At 43.3% G+C, this 18145-nt stretch overlaps 1 pseudogene; it reads right to left on the reverse strand.

Annotated features, from left to right (window-relative positions):
• Positions 1-2975: 2975 nt before the first annotated feature.
• Positions 2976-3896, reverse strand: LOC148512126 (uncharacterized; annotated as a pseudogene).
• Between the last annotated feature and the right edge of the window lie 14249 nt (positions 3897-18145).

Raw genomic sequence — 18145 nt, forward strand, 5'->3', positions numbered from 1 at the left:
AAGGTAAGTATAACTAACCCCCCCCAACCCTAACCCTCCTTTAGGGGTGCCTAACCCTAACCTCCCCCCATAGTGCCTAACCCTAACCCCCCCTAAGTGCCTAAACCTAACCCCCCCATCTCTGCAGCCTATACCTAAGTCTCCCGGGGGGGTGCCTAAACCTAACCCTCCCCGGGTGTGCCTAACCCTAACCTCCACCCGGGGTGCCTAACCCTAACCCCCCCTTCCCCTAGCCTAACCGTAACCCTCCTGGGGGGAAGCCTAACCCTGTCCCCCATGGGAGCCCCTAACCTCGCGTTCCCCCCCCACGGCTGTCCGCACCCTTACCTTACCTTCATTCGGTATGCCAGGCATCAGGCTCCCGGCGTAGGGATAATGATAGGCCTCGGAATTTCAACGCATATCATTAGTCTCCTGCCGGGATTTGATAGGCGGGAAGCCGGCGGTCTGCATTTCGTACGTCGGCTTCCTAACTGCATCCCTTGGAAACCTCCAATTCAAAAGGCTTTGCCATGCCTTTCCCTAATATCATGGCCAGAAAGCTCTCCCAGTTGCCCTTGTTTGATATGGTCTTCCATTTCATGCATTAGCCACAATAGCACAAGAAGTAAATCATAAAGCCCCTCATTTATACCCCTTTTACACCAAAATCCCGGGTCCGACCCGGGACTTTAAACACTGGTCAATCCTGGGTTGAACTCAGCTTCAGACACCGTTTACACTGCAACTCAACCCGGGTTGTTCCCAGGTTTGCCGGTTTACACTGATCCCTGCTTTTCCCTATAGATGTCATTAAAAATTAACTTTCGGCTGATTTCAGCTACAGAGAATTTGATGCAGTTTCTTATGCTGTGCACCTTGTGCAGGGTTCGAGGAGGAGAGTGCAATTCTTGGCTGAGAGGGCCAGATCTCTACGCCAATATTTGTGCAGGAGGAGAACGCTGATATCAGCAAACATCTCCACCGTTATGAGATTGAGCACCATGAGAAATTGAAGAATGTGGGTCAGAGGCCGCCGCCATGGAGAAGCTTTCATGCTAACTATAGAAGCTTTTCAAGTTGAGCAGTGGATGCCCCGCTTTTGGATGTCGCGTGCCACCTTTTACTATATATTGGATTTACTGAATCCAGCACTGATGATGACCACCAACTACCAACAGTCCATCACCCCAATCAGGAGATTAGCTATTGCCCTCTGGTAAGTACCGCACACTCTCCTATTTATTTGATGTTGGGATTGGCACAGTCTGCAAGATCATCTACCAGGTGATGCGGGAATTTGTGGATACCCTATACAAGCGCTATTTCTCTTTGACAGAAGGACAGTGCCTAGATGAAACCATCCATGGCTTCCTCAGGCGTGGGTATTCGCAGTGTGCTGGTGCCATAGATAGGACCCACATTCCCATCATCGCCCCCCGTGACAACCCCGCGTATTATTATAATCGGAAAGGGAGGCATTCCATTATACTTCAGGCTGTTGTGGACCACCGATACTGGTAAGTACATTTGTACTAATTATTCTTTCATTTCTATTTTTTTTTTGTTTCTTAGCTAGAAATTTTTTTTTTATTTTTTTTAGTTTTACAGATGTCTTTATAGGCTGGCCTGGATGGGCATATGATGCCAGAGTCCTAGCCAACTCTGACTTGTACAGCATTGCAGAGGAAAAGTGGGGTGGATGGCTTTTCCCTAGAGAGATAAGAATATATGGTCCTTTTTCTCTTTATGTTTACTAAACTTATTTTCATGTGTTATAGCAAAATATTATGTGTGAAGTGCTGCTGAATAATTGTGCATGATAGACCAAAGTATTATTTGCAAACACATTTATTGTGCAGTAAATTAAATTTTGCTCACTTACATGACCACTATGTGAATACACCTATGCCACTTCTGCATTATAGTGACAATATTTATTTTTAACAGAAATCGGTGACCGTAGGTGGGGTGGAGATCCCGGTCCACATCATTGGCGATGCGGCATATCCTTTAAAGCATTGGCTAATGAAGGATTATACCCAACATGTACAGTTGTCCCCGGAAAAGGTCACCTACACTCACACCCTCAGCTCTGCCTGGATGGATGTGGAAAATGCTTTTGGCCTTTTAAAAGGACGTTGGCGCTGCCTCATGAAGAGGAAGGATGTGGACCTAAACATCATGCCCCATGTAGTAGCAGCCTGCTGCATACTTCATAACATTTGCGAAATCCAAAAGGACCACTTCTTTCCAGAGTGAAATGTGCAGAAAACTTAGGTGGGGGGGCATTACAAGTGATGCAGCAGGCTATGTGGGGGAGCATGAGGACAGCGCCAAGCTCATCCGGGTCGCCATTGCAACAAACCTTCCCTCATTGGTTTAAAATAAAAGGCAAACTTATTAATTTTCCAAACAATTTTTTTGTTTATTTGGTTCCAAAGTTGTGTTTTTTTTTTTACTTTAAATATGTGCATATATTGATTTTTCTATTGAACAGTTTTAACACAATCTCAGAATGTTGCAAAAGTCTAAAAACAGTATAAAACAGATGTCAAGTATCGTATGGCCGGTATAAAAAAAAGTGCCTTTCAGATCCCTGCAGACAAATCTAGACATTATACAAAAGTACAAAATACAGTCTAAAAATAGTATTAAACAAGTGTCAAGTAATGTCTGAGCAGTCTAAGAGGAGATCCTAGGCCACACTATAAAATTTTGCTTTGTAACGAATGAAAATATTGAAAAGTGCCTTCACACAATAAACATTATAATTTTACCAACACAATATAAAAAACAATAATAAAATAGTAAAGGTGCTAGTTGGTACAATTCTAAACTATTTAAGATAGGCATGTTTAGGGCAATTGCCTATACACTGTATACTCTGGTGACTCTAGGTTTGTATTAGTGCTAGGATTGTAATAATTGGGCCCCCTATTGTACTGCCCATATGTGCGTTCTGGGTATACTGGGGCCTATGGTAATGGCTGTGTTTAGTTTGCAAAACCATGAGCAAACATGCGCTCAAGAAAATACAATTGTCTGTCCTGATATCCATTAATTGCGTGATAAATGACTGCTGCATTTGCCTTTCTGACTCTAGAAACCGATCCATTCTAGCATCCTCCTGCCTCTGCATGTCGGCATCCAATTCACGGAGATGCTCCACGATCACAGAAGTCATCCCTCTAGCTGCTTGCTCCCACCTGTTTAGCTTCTTCTTTTTGGGTGGCACATTGTAGACTGCAAAGGGGAGAAACAAAAAACAAATTATAATATGCGGGAGGCGATATAAAGATAGCATTGCTGTTTGCGTACATGTGCTTGTGGCCTTCTATCCACCTGCATGCTAGAAGCACTCTTCAACAGTTACCATTTGGATTTAAATTAATGGAGTGTGTGTAATGTGTGTGTGTTTTTATACTTTTAGCGCGTAGCGGAGGAGTCTTTTTGGGGTGTGCAGTCTCCGAGCTTGCCTCAACTACCTCATCTATGGTGGTATTGATACTGTCAGCATTCGCAGATGAATCCATCCCACTAGCTTCTCCAGGGTCATCGGTCAGTAGGAGCGGTGAGGTTGGGCTGCATTGCGAGTACGGCAGGGTAGCCTGTGTAGCCGGTATCTCTTGACTATCCTCCCGCTGACTGGAGCAGGATGGTGCGATTGAGGAGGACAGTGCTAGGGGGTTTGTAAGCGCTGTATTTCCAAAAGCGCTGTAGCACAATTTGTAATGCACCCGCTCCTGGCGTGCTGGACTACTTTTTTTGCGGTTCTGATCGTGCACCTTACTAAACTGCTTACGCATGGCTTTCAATTTATTTACCACTTGCTGCTGCGTGCAATTTATGCCTCGGGACTCCAGCATCTGGGCGATATTGCGGTACCCGACCGCATCTTTAACTGTGCTATTCATCTGGCGTTTAATTTCTTCCTCCGCCCTGATGAGCAGTAGCTCTTGGATCTCACCATCTGTTCAGTTCTAGGGAGCACACATGCTGCTGCAGGTTCAGGCTGCAGGTCAGATTGAGGGTGAGACTCAAGCTGGAAGTCAGGCTGTGGCGCAGGCTGCTGTTTTGACTGTAGATGAGGCTGTGTTACAGCCTGCTTTTGTGGCTGCTGGTTAGGCTGTGATGCAGGCTGCAGTTCTGGCTGTGCCGGGCAATGTCTCGCTGCTTTTGTGGCTGCTGGTCAGGCTGCTGTGGTGAAGGGGCTTAGGCAGGCAAGCGATGGCTGCATTTGCTGTCTCTCTCTGCAGGGCACTGACAAATTACATAATCTGTCAGTGCCCCAGAAGCTTCAATCAGCATCTTTCAGAGCTAGCCAGGTAAAATAATCCGGCTAGCACCCGTTTACACTGCCGCATGACCTGGGACCAACACGTTGTCAACCCTGCTCTCAACCCGAGTAGGTTTGCCAAGTAAATCGTTCCCCAGGGGGGGTTCCTAATCCTAAGTCCCCCCGGGGTTCCTAACCCGAACCCTCCCTCCCCCTAGCCTAACCCTAACCCTCCCAGGAGGGTGCCTAACCCTGTCCCCCCCGAGTGCCCTAAACCTAACCCTCTCCCCCCCCGCGGCTGTCCGCTCACAGCGCCCTGCATCCCTTCGATCAGGATGCCGAGCGCCGGTCTCCCGGCGTCGGGGAAATGTCAGGCGTCTACAGCTATGACAGTCGGGAAGCCAGCTGCCGGTATTAAGGCAGCCTGCTTCCTGATTGTATACCTGTAAAAGGGGTATTACAGTACTTCACTTGCAGACAATATAATTACGCTGTGAATTTGTTTCAGTATCTATTGTAACAAAAAGCTCATATGGCTGACTAGCACCAGTTACATAAAAAAACAATACTTTTTTTTTGCCAGTGGATTAAATGGTTATTAATTATCTAGTAAATAAAAAATAACTGAATAGTTTATTCTTAACTATGTTTCACTTATCTGCATCTGGCTATAATGGTATCAGCGAGGAGCATTTCTAATGTAACAAGCAGACAGTGAATGACAGCCAGGTACACTTGCTTTGCAGAAATGCACAGGGTCTATTGGCTGATGCATAAACAGTGGCAATGATGTCACAGCAGCTTGTCTTTGATGTTTTTATCTGTTTAAGATAATGGTAGAATGTGGGATGATTTACCGTCCTGTTATGGTGGTGGGAAGGAATAACATATACTTTTTTAACAGATCTGTAGAGGAATGTCAGGTTAACATTCATTGGGCACGATTCAATTCAGCGCGATGTAAATAGCGCCGGGAGATAGCTCCCGGAGCTATTCAATTCATTGTGCAGTTAGGTCGGGGAAGGCTCGTTATCGTGCCTTAAACAGGGTGTTTAGGTGCGATAACGGGCATTCCCCGACCTAACTTCCCGGCGCGAGGCTGTTTTCACGGCGCTAAGGGCAGAAAACAGCCTCGCGCCGGGACTTTTGTCGGATTTCTTCTCTCATCCCCGGAGGGATGAGAGAAGAAATCATTAGTCGGACTTGTCAGCGCGGTGTATTGAATAGCTCCGGGAGCTAACTCCCGGAGCTATTTACATCGCGCTGAATAGAATCGAGCCCATTGATTCATTTTGAAATATGTGGACTCCTGTTGGGGCTTGATGCATGGAGGCCACAATTGCAGGTGATCAATCTTCGCTTCATTCTGAAGCTCTGATACTAATTGTTCATGTGCCTTCCAATTACCATTGGTGTCTCAATGCATCACATGCAATACAGGCAAATGAAATGCATGGAGAAAGAAAGGAGACTGGAATGTGGATGGGGAGAGATGAGTGAGCACATTAGGATAGAGGCAGTTGATGCATAGAGTAAGAGAGGGAGTTAGTAATGCATGGGTGGGGGAAAAGATGAAATCATTTATGGGAATTGCATATGAGCGAATAAGGGGAGAGAGAACCGGGCTCTTTAAATCTTACTCTTAGAGTAAAATGTTTACATATAGAAATAATTATAATTTATTTTTGCAATTTATTGTAACAGTAACAAATTTAGGATTGCCACAATGTATTAAAAAACACATGAAGGGAGGGGTGCTCTGATAGGATCCCACCCCTGTGAAGTGTCAGAAGTAACGTCATCGCTTTACTCCCTGGCCGGCTACTGTGCATGTACAGTCATCAGGCTTTGGATCCCTCTCCCAGTAAATTGTGAGGAATGCAGCACATAGGCTACAATAGCTAATGTTATCTAAAGATGGTGTTAGCTCCTGGGGCAAAGTTCCGCAGCTCGGTAAATTCAATATTTCAGTATTCCCATAGAAATGTATAGGGGCTGCTTCTACAGCAGATAGCTCCTGTGTTTTCGGGAGATTTTCCACAAATGGTTTTTTTTCATAAATATGCCCTAATATGGTGTATGTTTGAATGTGAAATAAATATACCGAAGGTAGAGAGTTGCACTCTTGAAAGCTTATGTAAACTAAATGAATTGCTACCCTAATAAAATTAGTACTTTATTTATTTATTTTTGCATAATTAAACAGAATAATAAAGGTGCTAGAGCCAATCATTTACTAAAAACACTGGGTAGAAATACTGTACTGTGACTGCGCTTACACCTAGCTACAAATTCTAAATGAAAGATCCATGGTGATAACACAAAAGCAGCAATGTTGGAATGTGTATGAAAACATCTCTGCCATGTACAGTAAAGCATGCCATTTACTAACATATAAACATATATGCCATTGGGGAAATAATGCTTGCAGCAATTACACATTCTAATAAGTGAAAGGCTGCAGATTTCACTAAATATTCTGTTTAAAACTATGTCACTGTGTCTCTGTCCAGCAGGGGGAAATCTTATTCCATTTCAGAAGAGTCTTGTAGCCAAATCAATGGTGGAGATTGAAGAACCAAGGCAAAGATGACTTCCATTACAAAGTATGAGGGAAACTGTGTAAGACCAGCCTTAGCAAACAGTCAATGTATCATGATGGCTTAGGAACTGGTAAGCTGTCATGTAAAGAGGTCATATAATTTCCTATTCCAGCAGTAACAGTGTAGGAGTCACACATTAACATGCTGGTGTTGTGGATCTTGGTTGAGTTAAAGACATTTTTTAGCACTGACTGAACAATAGGAACACTACGTGGCTGTCATTCCTTCACTGTACCATATTTGTAAAGGTGATTTGTGTATAGTTTCATAGTAAGTAATTCAATGAATTACAGTATGGCAGGACATTGTACTTCATATGAAAGCACCGCATATAATGCGACCACGTTGAGTGTTTGACAAATAATGGGGATCTTCACCTGTATTCAGAGTTGGTAGCAACTATTTGGCCAGATGATTCCTATCTAGCTGCTTGTAAGTACAGCTGCCATCACTAACAGTGTGTACTTGCACCAGCCCTCTTCTTGGTGCAAGTGGCCAGTCTGATATTAGAGGACTCTCTGCATATGCCTACTGTATCTCTGAATATGCCACAATTCCATCTACACGCTCACAACAATGCCCATGGAACACATGGTATGTGAGAATGCCTCGTGGCCACCCAGTTACACCTATTTAGCCACTGTTGTGACTGAGATGTGTACTGCTCTGAATTAATAGTTGCGTATGGAGGCTCTGTTGCATGCATAGCTACATCAGTGTGCCAGAGCCGTAACTAGACATTTTGCTGCCCTGTGCCAGAAAGAGAATTGGTGCCCCTTTTCCTGTTCAAAATAGGGACAGTGGGCGCCAAAGGCGTGTACCAAAAATATAGAGGCATGGCTTTGTGGGAAGGGGCGTGGCCACAGAATAGTACCAATCTACATTACACCACACAGTAGTGTTAGTCAGTCACATTACACTACACAGTAGTGTCCATTATTCACATTATATCACACAGTAGTGTCCATTATTCACATTACACCACACAGTAGTGTCCATTATTCACATTACATCACACAGTAGTGTCCATTATTCACATTACACCACACAGTAGTGTCCATTACTCACATTACACCACACAGTAGTGTCCATTAATCACATTATATCACACAGTAGTGTCCATTATTCACATTACATCACACAGTAGTGTCCATTATTCACATTATATCACACAGTAGTGTCCATTATTCACATTATATCACACAGTAGTGTCCATTATTCACATTACACCACACAGTAGTGTCCATTATTCACATTACACCACACAGTAGTATCCATTATTCACTTTACATCACACAGTAGTATGTTACACCACAGTAGAGCCCCTTATACACATTATGCCATGGCAGAGTCCCTTATATACAGTGCATATACCATTTTAGAGCCCCTCTACCGCCTTCCTATCATCCCTCCTCATCATTCCTTCTCCCACTCCACCCCACCCCATCCTCCTCCTCCTCCTCACAGGAGCAACTATGCTGCTTACCTTTGTTGTTATGCAGCTGTGGCCAGCAGCAGCCACGGAAAGCATCTTAACTTTGACTGGCGGAAGTCCAGTCTCTGCAGACACTGCAGTCAATGGTGAGAACCGCAGGATCACCTTTAGTAACCCTGCGGCTCTTGTCATTGACTTCAATGATGGGAGCTGTTCATTGGCTGACAGAGGTGGGGGCTGACCTCTCTCAGCCAATGAACGCTCAGACACAGCAATACAAAGGGAAAAGCCGCATCTGAGCCCTTCATTCAGGAGGTATCATCCTTCAAGGATGATACCTAGTTCGTGGGTTGGTTTTATTTGTTTTGTTATTTTACAAAGACTAAGGATGCCTACAGGGAGAAGAGGACCGGTCCAGGTAATGTAGGTGAATATGTGTGAGTGTGTGTGTTTGTATGTATTAAACCTATACTGTCATGGTGTGTGTGTATTGTCTTTATTTAAACATTTATTTACAGGTGAACTACATGTACCAGCAAGCCCTTAATGCCCTGCATGCTGGTACTTGTAGTGCTCCTAGTACCAGCATGCGGGGGACTCTTGCTGGGACCTGCAGTTTTACTCGTAAAGACAATGTTTACACTTATCTTTTTACACTACACTTTTACACTATCAACCCAGTGCCCAATGCCCATGGGTGCCAGGGATAGCCCTGGGCTATCAGCCTAGGCCTGGTGTGCCCTGGAGAGGAGGACCCCTTTATTGGGGGTCCCCAACTCCCCAGGTATCCCCAGCCTCGGCTAACTAGTGGTCAGGAGTAATGTTTCGGATGGGAAACCCGGTCATAGTGTTTCCCTGGCTGTGACATTACTCCCCCGCAAGAAAAGGGTTTGGTGCTGGTTGTGGAAATTACAAGGGAACCCTACATATTTTTTCCCCTGTAATTCCGGAACCAGGGCCAGATCAGAGCCTGGTGCTGGTTGTGCTAAGTACAGGGGAACCCTACTCATTTTTTCCCCTGTACTTACACAACCAGTACCGGCTATGAAAAGTCCGGGTCTAGTTGAATTATTAGAGGGAGACCCCACATAATTTTTTTTTTAACATGAACACTTAACAATCTTTTTACAGTAAGATACATGCATGCATCTCACTGATGTATGCATGTATCTGTGTTAAATTGAACTGCTCATACTGAAAACGTAAACATGAAGCTCTTCTATTCATTTTGGGATTTGCAGTTTGTTTTTAATTCGATTTGCAAAGCGAATGTTAGTAAATGAAGGGATCCTTTAGTCCTCTATGGGAAAACTTAAATGTTTTACAGAAATTCGATCTCATTTGAAAATCATTTTTCTGTTCAATTTGACATTCGAATTGGGCTTTAGTAAATCCCTTCATAAAAAAATTGAACCAAAATCGAATTCAAAATCGAACAGAAATCAAGATTGAACCTTTGTAAATATAGCCCCAGGTCCTTAGAGAACAGTACACAAAAACAAGATTGCCACCATAATCATTTATTGCAGGGTTTTCTCAAACTCTGTCATTACAGTCCAGGTTTTAAGGGTATCAATGCTTGAGTCCAGATAGTTAAATCAAATTGACTGAGGTACTAATTAAGGCCCTGATTCAGAGCCGGACGCTCTGACCAGAGCGCTCGCTCTGAATCAGGGCCCACCTCCATAATTATGGAGTGTCCTCCTGGACGCTCGTATAGCTGTGGGTCACCACCCACAGCCTATACGAGCGTGCAGGTTGATGGTAGCGATGGTCTTGACCATCGCGACCATCGCCACTGCGAGCCGGAGCCTGCGGTTGAGTTTCTGAACCGCAAGGCCCGGAGTGATTTTGGCTCTATCAGAGCCAAAATCACTCCCACTGACATCACTAGTGATGTCAGTGGGCCGGCTTCTGACGGTAGGCATTCCCTTGGGAACGCCCCCGTCTGGGAGGCACGCCCCCGGCACGCCCACCAAAGGGGGCGTGCTGTCAATCAACATCGACAGCAAGCCCCCTTTGATCAGACACAATGAGCAAAGGAAAGTCCTTCGCTCGTCGCGTCTCTCGCATGCGCACGACGGAGCTCCCTCCGTCGTGCGCATGCTCAGTGCACACCATCGACCCACTTGCGAGTGGACAGCCGCTCGCGAGTGGGTCTGAATCAGGCCCTAAGTCACCTGTGCTCAAGCATGGATATCCTTAATACCTTCACTGTAATGGTTGAGATAGGGAAACTCTGATATACACCAATAGTCCTTTTTCTTGAAGTTATTATAACTAGCATAGCCAGTGTGGTTTGTGTCATGGCCGAGTTAATTTGATTTTTCTTCTTTTTATTGTAAAGTTGGCAAATACATTATATGTTATTATGATGAGCACAAACTACAGGCCTTATTCAGCTTGGATCGCAGTTGCTAATAAGCACGCAATCGGCCAATTGTTTGGCTCTGCGCATGCGTATGCATTGCAGTGCACGAACCAGCCGCTGCGATTGGAACTCATCACAGAGTGATTGACAGGAAGTGCCGTTTATGGGTGGTAACGGAGTGGTTGGGAAAATGCAGGTGTGTCAGTGCATTTCGACAACGTTGCAGGGGCGTGCATAAATTATCCACTGCGATACCATGTGCAGCCTGAGGCCTCATAACATATTCTGAAGTAAGCAATTCCTGAGTGAGGTCTGACCTGCCATAACGGTGCATTTGGGTCCGTTAGCACTCGATTGTACCAATATTTTTGCAATCTTGCTAACCATTACGGATGTGCATGTAAGGTAAAGTGGGCATCCTTATGTAGTGCTGCAGCAGCATTGTGATCGCAATGAATTAGCATATTATTGCACTGAACTGCGTGCTTACACTATATTGTGATCCTTAGTAAATCAGACCCTACATCCAAACTATTTTATATGATAGGATGTTTTGGACAATATTTCCCCTTCTTGTCACATTCAGGGGACTCTGGGCCTGATTCAGACCCGGTCGCAAGCACTGAGCGCTCGCAACCAGGTCGATGGTGGCCCAGAGTGCATGCGCACGACGGAGCCGGCTTCATCGTGCGCTTGCGCGAGACCCGGATAGCGACAGGCAAAGCTGTCACCCACAGCTATGCGAGCGGCCAGGTGGCCACAAAAAAAAAAATTGCCCTGATTCAGAGGGAGCGCTCTTTCAGAGCGTCCGGCTCTGAATCAGGGCCTGTATACTTTGTTATGGTACTCTTGATTAATTACTGACATAAAGTAGTTTTTTAAATGTAATTGTCTGGATATTGTGAACAAGACAAGTTTATTTAGGTTCCCACCACTTTGAAATTAAAAACTGGTTCATACATGCATCCATTTTCTTAGGTCTCAAATAATGTAAAAGAGTTATAGGAATATATTCTAATATATATTTTCTCAAAAGTTTAAAATATTTTAAAATATAGATTTTGAGTGAAAGACTTGGGGTGGAAAAATAGGGCATTGAGAACTGGGACATAATGGAACCACAGATAACAATGGCGAAGGGTTTTAAACTGCAGTTTAATGACACCTATGGGTTACTGTATATGTTACAAAGGGTTCTCCTGTAATCCTTCTCCACCCTCTCTGTTCCCTTGACCCCATGCCTTCTCACTTTCTCTACTTCCGATTTCCTATGCCATCCTGTACATATCCCAACTCTTCATCTTGTCCCTCTCTACTGAAATTTTCCCCTCAACCCTTAAACACGTTGATGTTTCACCCATCCTCAGAAAATTTAATTTTGACTATTCCTGTTTCAAATTACTTTCCAATTTCTTACTTCCCATTTGACTTCATATTTGGTGAACAGCTTGTCTATAACTGCCTCACAAACTTATCTTCTAATTCCCTCCTCAACCAACTTCAATTTAGCATCCATCCCATCCACTGGATCCATAGACTGCCCTTACTAAAGTCATCAATTATCTTTTTTCTGCCCAGTCTTACGCCTCTTCATCCTTCTGAACCTCTCTTTTGCTTTGAACACTATTAACCACCTTCTCTTGGTTTACCTCCGACTGTATCTGTCCAACCACTCCTTCTCTTTCTTTCAACTTTGGCACCACCTCTTCACTTGGTTCCACAAGACTCAGTTATTGACAATATGATCTTCTCTTTGTACACCTCTTCCATAAATTAATAGATTCCTTTGGTCTCCATTATCACCTCTATGCTGATGGCAAACAATCTATCTCTCCTCGAACAAATAATATCACTGTCTACACTCTTGTATCTCAAGCTATCACTTCCTGGTTGTTCCAATGTCATATAAAGCTCAACATGTCTAAACCATGTTGTGCTTGTCTAAAACAGAGTGTCTAATCTTTGCCTCTCCCTTTCTGTGGCAATTTTATACTTTATTCTGTTCCTTATGCCCCAAGAGGTATGGGAACAGGTATGGTTTCCACAGACATGGGGCTGTGTAGAGGCCAGAGAGTGCAGGAGAGGCTTAACCTCAAGATGCCACGACCATGCTCCATGTTCACCACCATAGGAATGTACTGAATGAGGGGACATAGATGTTCCCACTCCTCTGGCCTCACTCCCCAGGGAATCATTAAACTGGCTCCCCATTCCCTAAAGAATCCAAATCAAACCCTATAAAGGGGTATTCCTTCTCTCCCCAGCCAATAATTCAAACCACATCTAACCCTTGATTTCTTTCTGCCATTTTTGCCTTGCCAGCAACTACTACCTCAACTCCCCACTGATAATCACAAAAACATTCTCCACTCCAAGACTGCAGCTCCACACCTGTGGAACAAACTCTCTCATCTAATCAACCTCTCTTCCAGCCTCCACTGCTTCAAACACTCCTTAAAACTCACTTGTACATCAAAGCCTATCAGTGTTTCTCCTTTATTTACCCCCACTATGCCAGCCTCCTTACATCCCCGTATCTACCTTGCCCCTCTTTATTAGATTTTTAACATTTCATTTGCAAGACCATCCTACTTATTGTATTATTGCTTACTTCTACTTCATTTATTTGATTTTCACTTTTATTTGATTTTCACTTGCCCTTTACTTTTTTTTTGCTACACCTATCATATTCCCTTCCTATTGCATCTTATCAGAGGCGTCACTTACCTGGATGACACCTGGTGCGGCCATAGGTGCGCACTCTCGAAAGAGGGTGTGGCTGCACTGAAGGGGCATGGCTATGACCCCCAAAGCCACACCCCCTTGGGTATGCTGATCTTAGGGGCGTTACCGCCTCCAGTTCTCTGCACACAGTGGACTTCCCCAGTGCTCCTGCAGCTGCTGGGGCAGCCCACAGTCTCTCCCCTGCCTCTCTCAATTTCCTGGCTTCACGGTGACACCATCTGATGTGGTGACACCAAAATAGCAGAGCAGCTCTGCTATTTTGGTGTCACCCCCTCGGATGGTGTCACTCAGTGCAGCCCGCACCCCCCGCACCCCCTAAGTGATGCCAGTGCATCCTATGCACAATATTATGCTTCCTCTATGCCCATTACTATGCCTTTTGTTTTATTCATTATACAATCTACAACAAACATTACCAGACTGACAATTTTGTTTTTCCTTATCAACATTAAAAATTATAATATATATTAGGATGTTGAATGATGATATTTATATCCCCAATTACATAAGAGTACTTAAAAAGAAAATAGTGGGACCTGGCACTATTTTCTTGCTTGGTATTCATGTTTTAGATTTATGGAAACACCTATATAGAGAGACAGGTAACAATAGAAAGGAGCAAAACTTATATTTTTATCCATTCAAGTGACATAAGGGTACTTATCTGGGCCAGCCTCTCATTGTTACTGATATAAAACTACCTACTTGTATATGATACTGCTTTTACCACCTTTTATTTCCTCTAAAGTCACCCCTGGCTTGTGCTACTAGACATTGACCAAACTATAACACTTTCTTATGGTTGTCTAAACATAGGCGACAGCCAGCTCCCACATGACATGTTTATCATCCCGGCTGTTCTATTTACAAAAGTAAAACAAAAATCCAATGAGCCATTTATATCCGATTAAATACAACACAGAGCTCTATCGCACGGTTACTGCAAATCATTAAAGAAACTGCAGCTCTGTGTTAAATCCAATACAAAGGTTATTATGTGAGGAGTTCTTCTTTTGTATTCCAGCTAAAATACTTCACCCTGTGTTGCCCAAGACCATATGTATAAAATTAAAAATCTCTCAGTAGTCTGCTCAACAGTGAGCACAGAGACTTTACAATCAAAATCCTCTTTCTGCTTCAACAACACTTATAATCCAATTTTCACCAGCAGAGATGAATAATGTCCCTCACCAACACTTTTCCACTGGATAGAGGATAGCAATCACACATATTGATTTCCCTTACCTCTTCTGTCTGTTAGCTTCCAAGGGGCCACTCGCTAACTCAGGCCTGCTTTCTTTTTTCGCACCATGCAATATGATACAAGGTACATAAGTGTCCTTGGAGAGTATAAAGCTAAAGTAAATAAGTAACCCTTCAGTTACCTGAAAGAAAAGTCTTGTTCTGTCTTCCATTGAAAATAAAAACACTTTTATTTCTTGGCAACATAACCAACTGACTTGTCAAGTTCTGAGAAATGTGTTACATTCACAATGTGACAACTCAACACATTGTAACACTGACTAAAGAGTTATGAGCTAAAAATAAAGAAACCACTATATTGCTCCCAGGTGGCAGTGCTGCTATAGAAGGATCAGATAGCTGCTGAGAGGTCATATCATAACTCACAGACCCTTGTTTCTGTACTCTACTTGTTGGCTTCCTATACTGTAGTTCCTTACTTATTATTTTATTATTTTATTTTCCCCATTCCATACCTCTTGCCGCTACAAAACAGTAACCAAACTTACCTCAAGAACATGGTCAAGGGCTAGTCACACCACACAACTCCCAGGTTCTGAACGTAAAGTGTTGGACTTTCAAAATTTGGTGCAATTTCCAGCTTCTGCCTTCCTGGTTTTGTTGCCATATTGTGCTATGCACTTAGTATTTTATGAATATAGCAAATAATATAATAATATTATAAAATATAGTATATCACATTATAATGGACTATGATGACATGGAACGATTTAATCAGTTGTAACTGGCAGGAAAGCATGGTGAAGCCAGCACCATGGAATTTCTTCAAATGCTGTTTTTAATATAGAAGATAACTTACCATTATGAATGCAGTTGCAAGGCTTATCTTCCTTGCGAAACGTTCTTCTTCTGCTGCCCCGCTCTGTCAGTCCCTCCATTGGTTGCCGGTTTTATACCGTATTCAATACAAAATACTTTCACTTACACATAAGGCTATTAACCAAACCACACCAACATACATCTCTTCACTCATCTCAAAATATCTCCCAACCCGACCTCTCTGCTTAGCACAAGATCTGCGTCTCTCATCCCCATGCATTACTTGCTCCCATTCATGGTTACAGGACTTTCTTCGCGCTGCACCCACTCTATGGAATGAACTACCTTGCACAATAAGACTTTCCTCTATTCTCCAATCCTTCAAGCATTCCCTGAAAGCTCACCTCTTCAGGCAAGCTTATCAGATTCCAGAACCTCCCACATAACCTTCATAGTGTCCATATCTAATTACATCCCCATTTACAGTCCACACACAATTTCACACATCGTCTTTCTCTCACATCCTCATGACATTTGGTCGACATTCTTGTGTGACTGGATCATGCAGCCAACCAAGAAACTGTGCAATCTGGCTGGACCAAAATGCAATATATAGCACCTATCCTTGTGTATCAATGCCTATTTCCCTATAGATTGTAAGCTTGCGAGCAGGGCCTTCCTACCTATATATCTGTCTGTTATTACCCAGTTTTGTTCTATTAATGCTTACAATTGTAAAGCGCAATGGAATATGCTGCGCTATATAAGAAACTGTTAATAAATAAAAAAATAAATAATGGTTAGGAAAATATTAGCACTAGCAGAATTCTGATCAAAGGGCCTGATTCAGACCCGGACGCAAGTGGCCGTTCGTTCGGCGTACGAGTGAAAAAATGTAAATTCAAGCGCTCGCTCGTATGTTCGCTCGCAGCTAATCTTCCGCCCCATACACTCCCAACCCCTCCTCTAGCTAGCGATCGTTCAAAATAGCGACCGTCCATCTCCTCTTTGGTTGCAGGGAACGCTCGCACAAGTCAAATCCGGAAGTGGGCCTGTCATTTTTCGATTGCCTGCTATTTCATTCTGCAAACATACTTGAATCGATTAATAGCAATCAGTATATTCATTAGCTTAATTGGTATTCACATCTTTGCAATCTATTTTTTTTTACAATGTCAATAAACTTTATTATTGTTCGTGTGTGTCATTTCTTCCGCAGAATACATACGTTTGTACCAAGGGGATGGTTTTTCAAATGTTAAAGTTTGTTTGAATGCTACTATTGTTTTGCGTTAGTTTATATGCAGATTTTTCATCTTTATTAATAATATTTAAATTAGCTTACGCATGTCACTGCATCAAGCCTATCATAACTCACATTATATTTGTGAGGGTGTAGGTCACATGACTCATACAATAACCAATACAATGCTTTCTGTTAATTTTCAAAGTACATTAGCCAATCAAATTTTTTCTGGGACCTTTATTAAAACTGTTTTGTGTGGAAAAAATCATTGCCATCATAAGAGCCGCAGCATTTTGTCGCAGAGAACTCCTGGTCCTCACAGATGTGATGGACCGGAGAATAACTTTGCATCCGGCCCCCATCACTAACCGCCGCAAGCGGCAAGCCTATGCGCCGGCTGCGTACCTTGGGCTACTGCCGCAATATCGGCCAGCTCGAAAGGTGCTGGTCAGATCTCCACCGCAGATCCCCACGCCTTTTGGCAAATTTGCGTCAGCAAATTAGCGAAAGTAAGTGTATTTTTTAACATTTTAAATGTAGGCATACCTGCGTGTGCATGTTTTCCGTCTAGCCCTGTTTCTTTATTTATGACATACCTGCGTGTGCATGTTTTCCGTCTAGCCCTGTTTCTTTATTTATGACATACCTCCGTGTGCATGTTTTCCGTATTGCGCTTTTTTTTTTTTTGGTTGTGTAAATTTTTTATAAATCCAAAAATAAAAATAATATTAAAAATTTTTATCCATCATTTAGGGGCTGAGCGCAGACTACGACGTCTACTACATCAACGACGTCGGCCTCATCCCCTATCCCCCACTCCCACCCAAACCTCCTCTCCCCAACCTTCCCCAAATTCCCCCTCCACCCCAGACCGGCCAGACCGTGATGCCCCTCCTCATAATATTCCCATCCCTCAAAATTCACCCTCCCCTCCACCCCCCCTCTCTTTTCATCACCCTCCCCTCCACCCACCCGTCTCTTTTCCTCACCCTCCCCTCCACCCACCCCTCTCTTTTCCTCACCCTCCCCATCAAGCCAAATCACCCCTCCTCCATCCGACCAGCACTGGCCCACCTCTGACGAGGACGATGTCGGGGCTCCAGGCCCAGTCATCATTTTGACCGGTATGTTTCCCTTTTAAACTATGGTTGCTTTTGCATTATTTTGATTTTGGTTGATGTTGTCCTTTTGCCTGTGCATTTCCAATTTGTTAAGTATTTCAAATGTTTTGGATATATATCTTTGCCAAACAATGTCTAGGATGTCTTCCCCTTACACATATCACACATGTCCAACACTCATACTTGTGTCTTTCTTGTTTACGGTACCAACAAATGTAGTATTTTTGCGTACTTCTCCTTTTTTTTTGTTGTATTTTTATGTATAATTTTTAAAGTTTTTATTTATACAATCTTTGCGTTTGACATTACTTTTTTCTTTTTTGTTTCTCTTTTTTTAAAGTACA

This window comes from Taudactylus pleione, unplaced genomic scaffold, assembly GCF_031769625.1.
Source record: "Taudactylus pleione unplaced genomic scaffold, aTauple2 ptg000282l, whole genome shotgun sequence".
Lineage (NCBI taxonomy): Eukaryota > Metazoa > Chordata > Amphibia > Anura > Myobatrachidae > Taudactylus > Taudactylus pleione.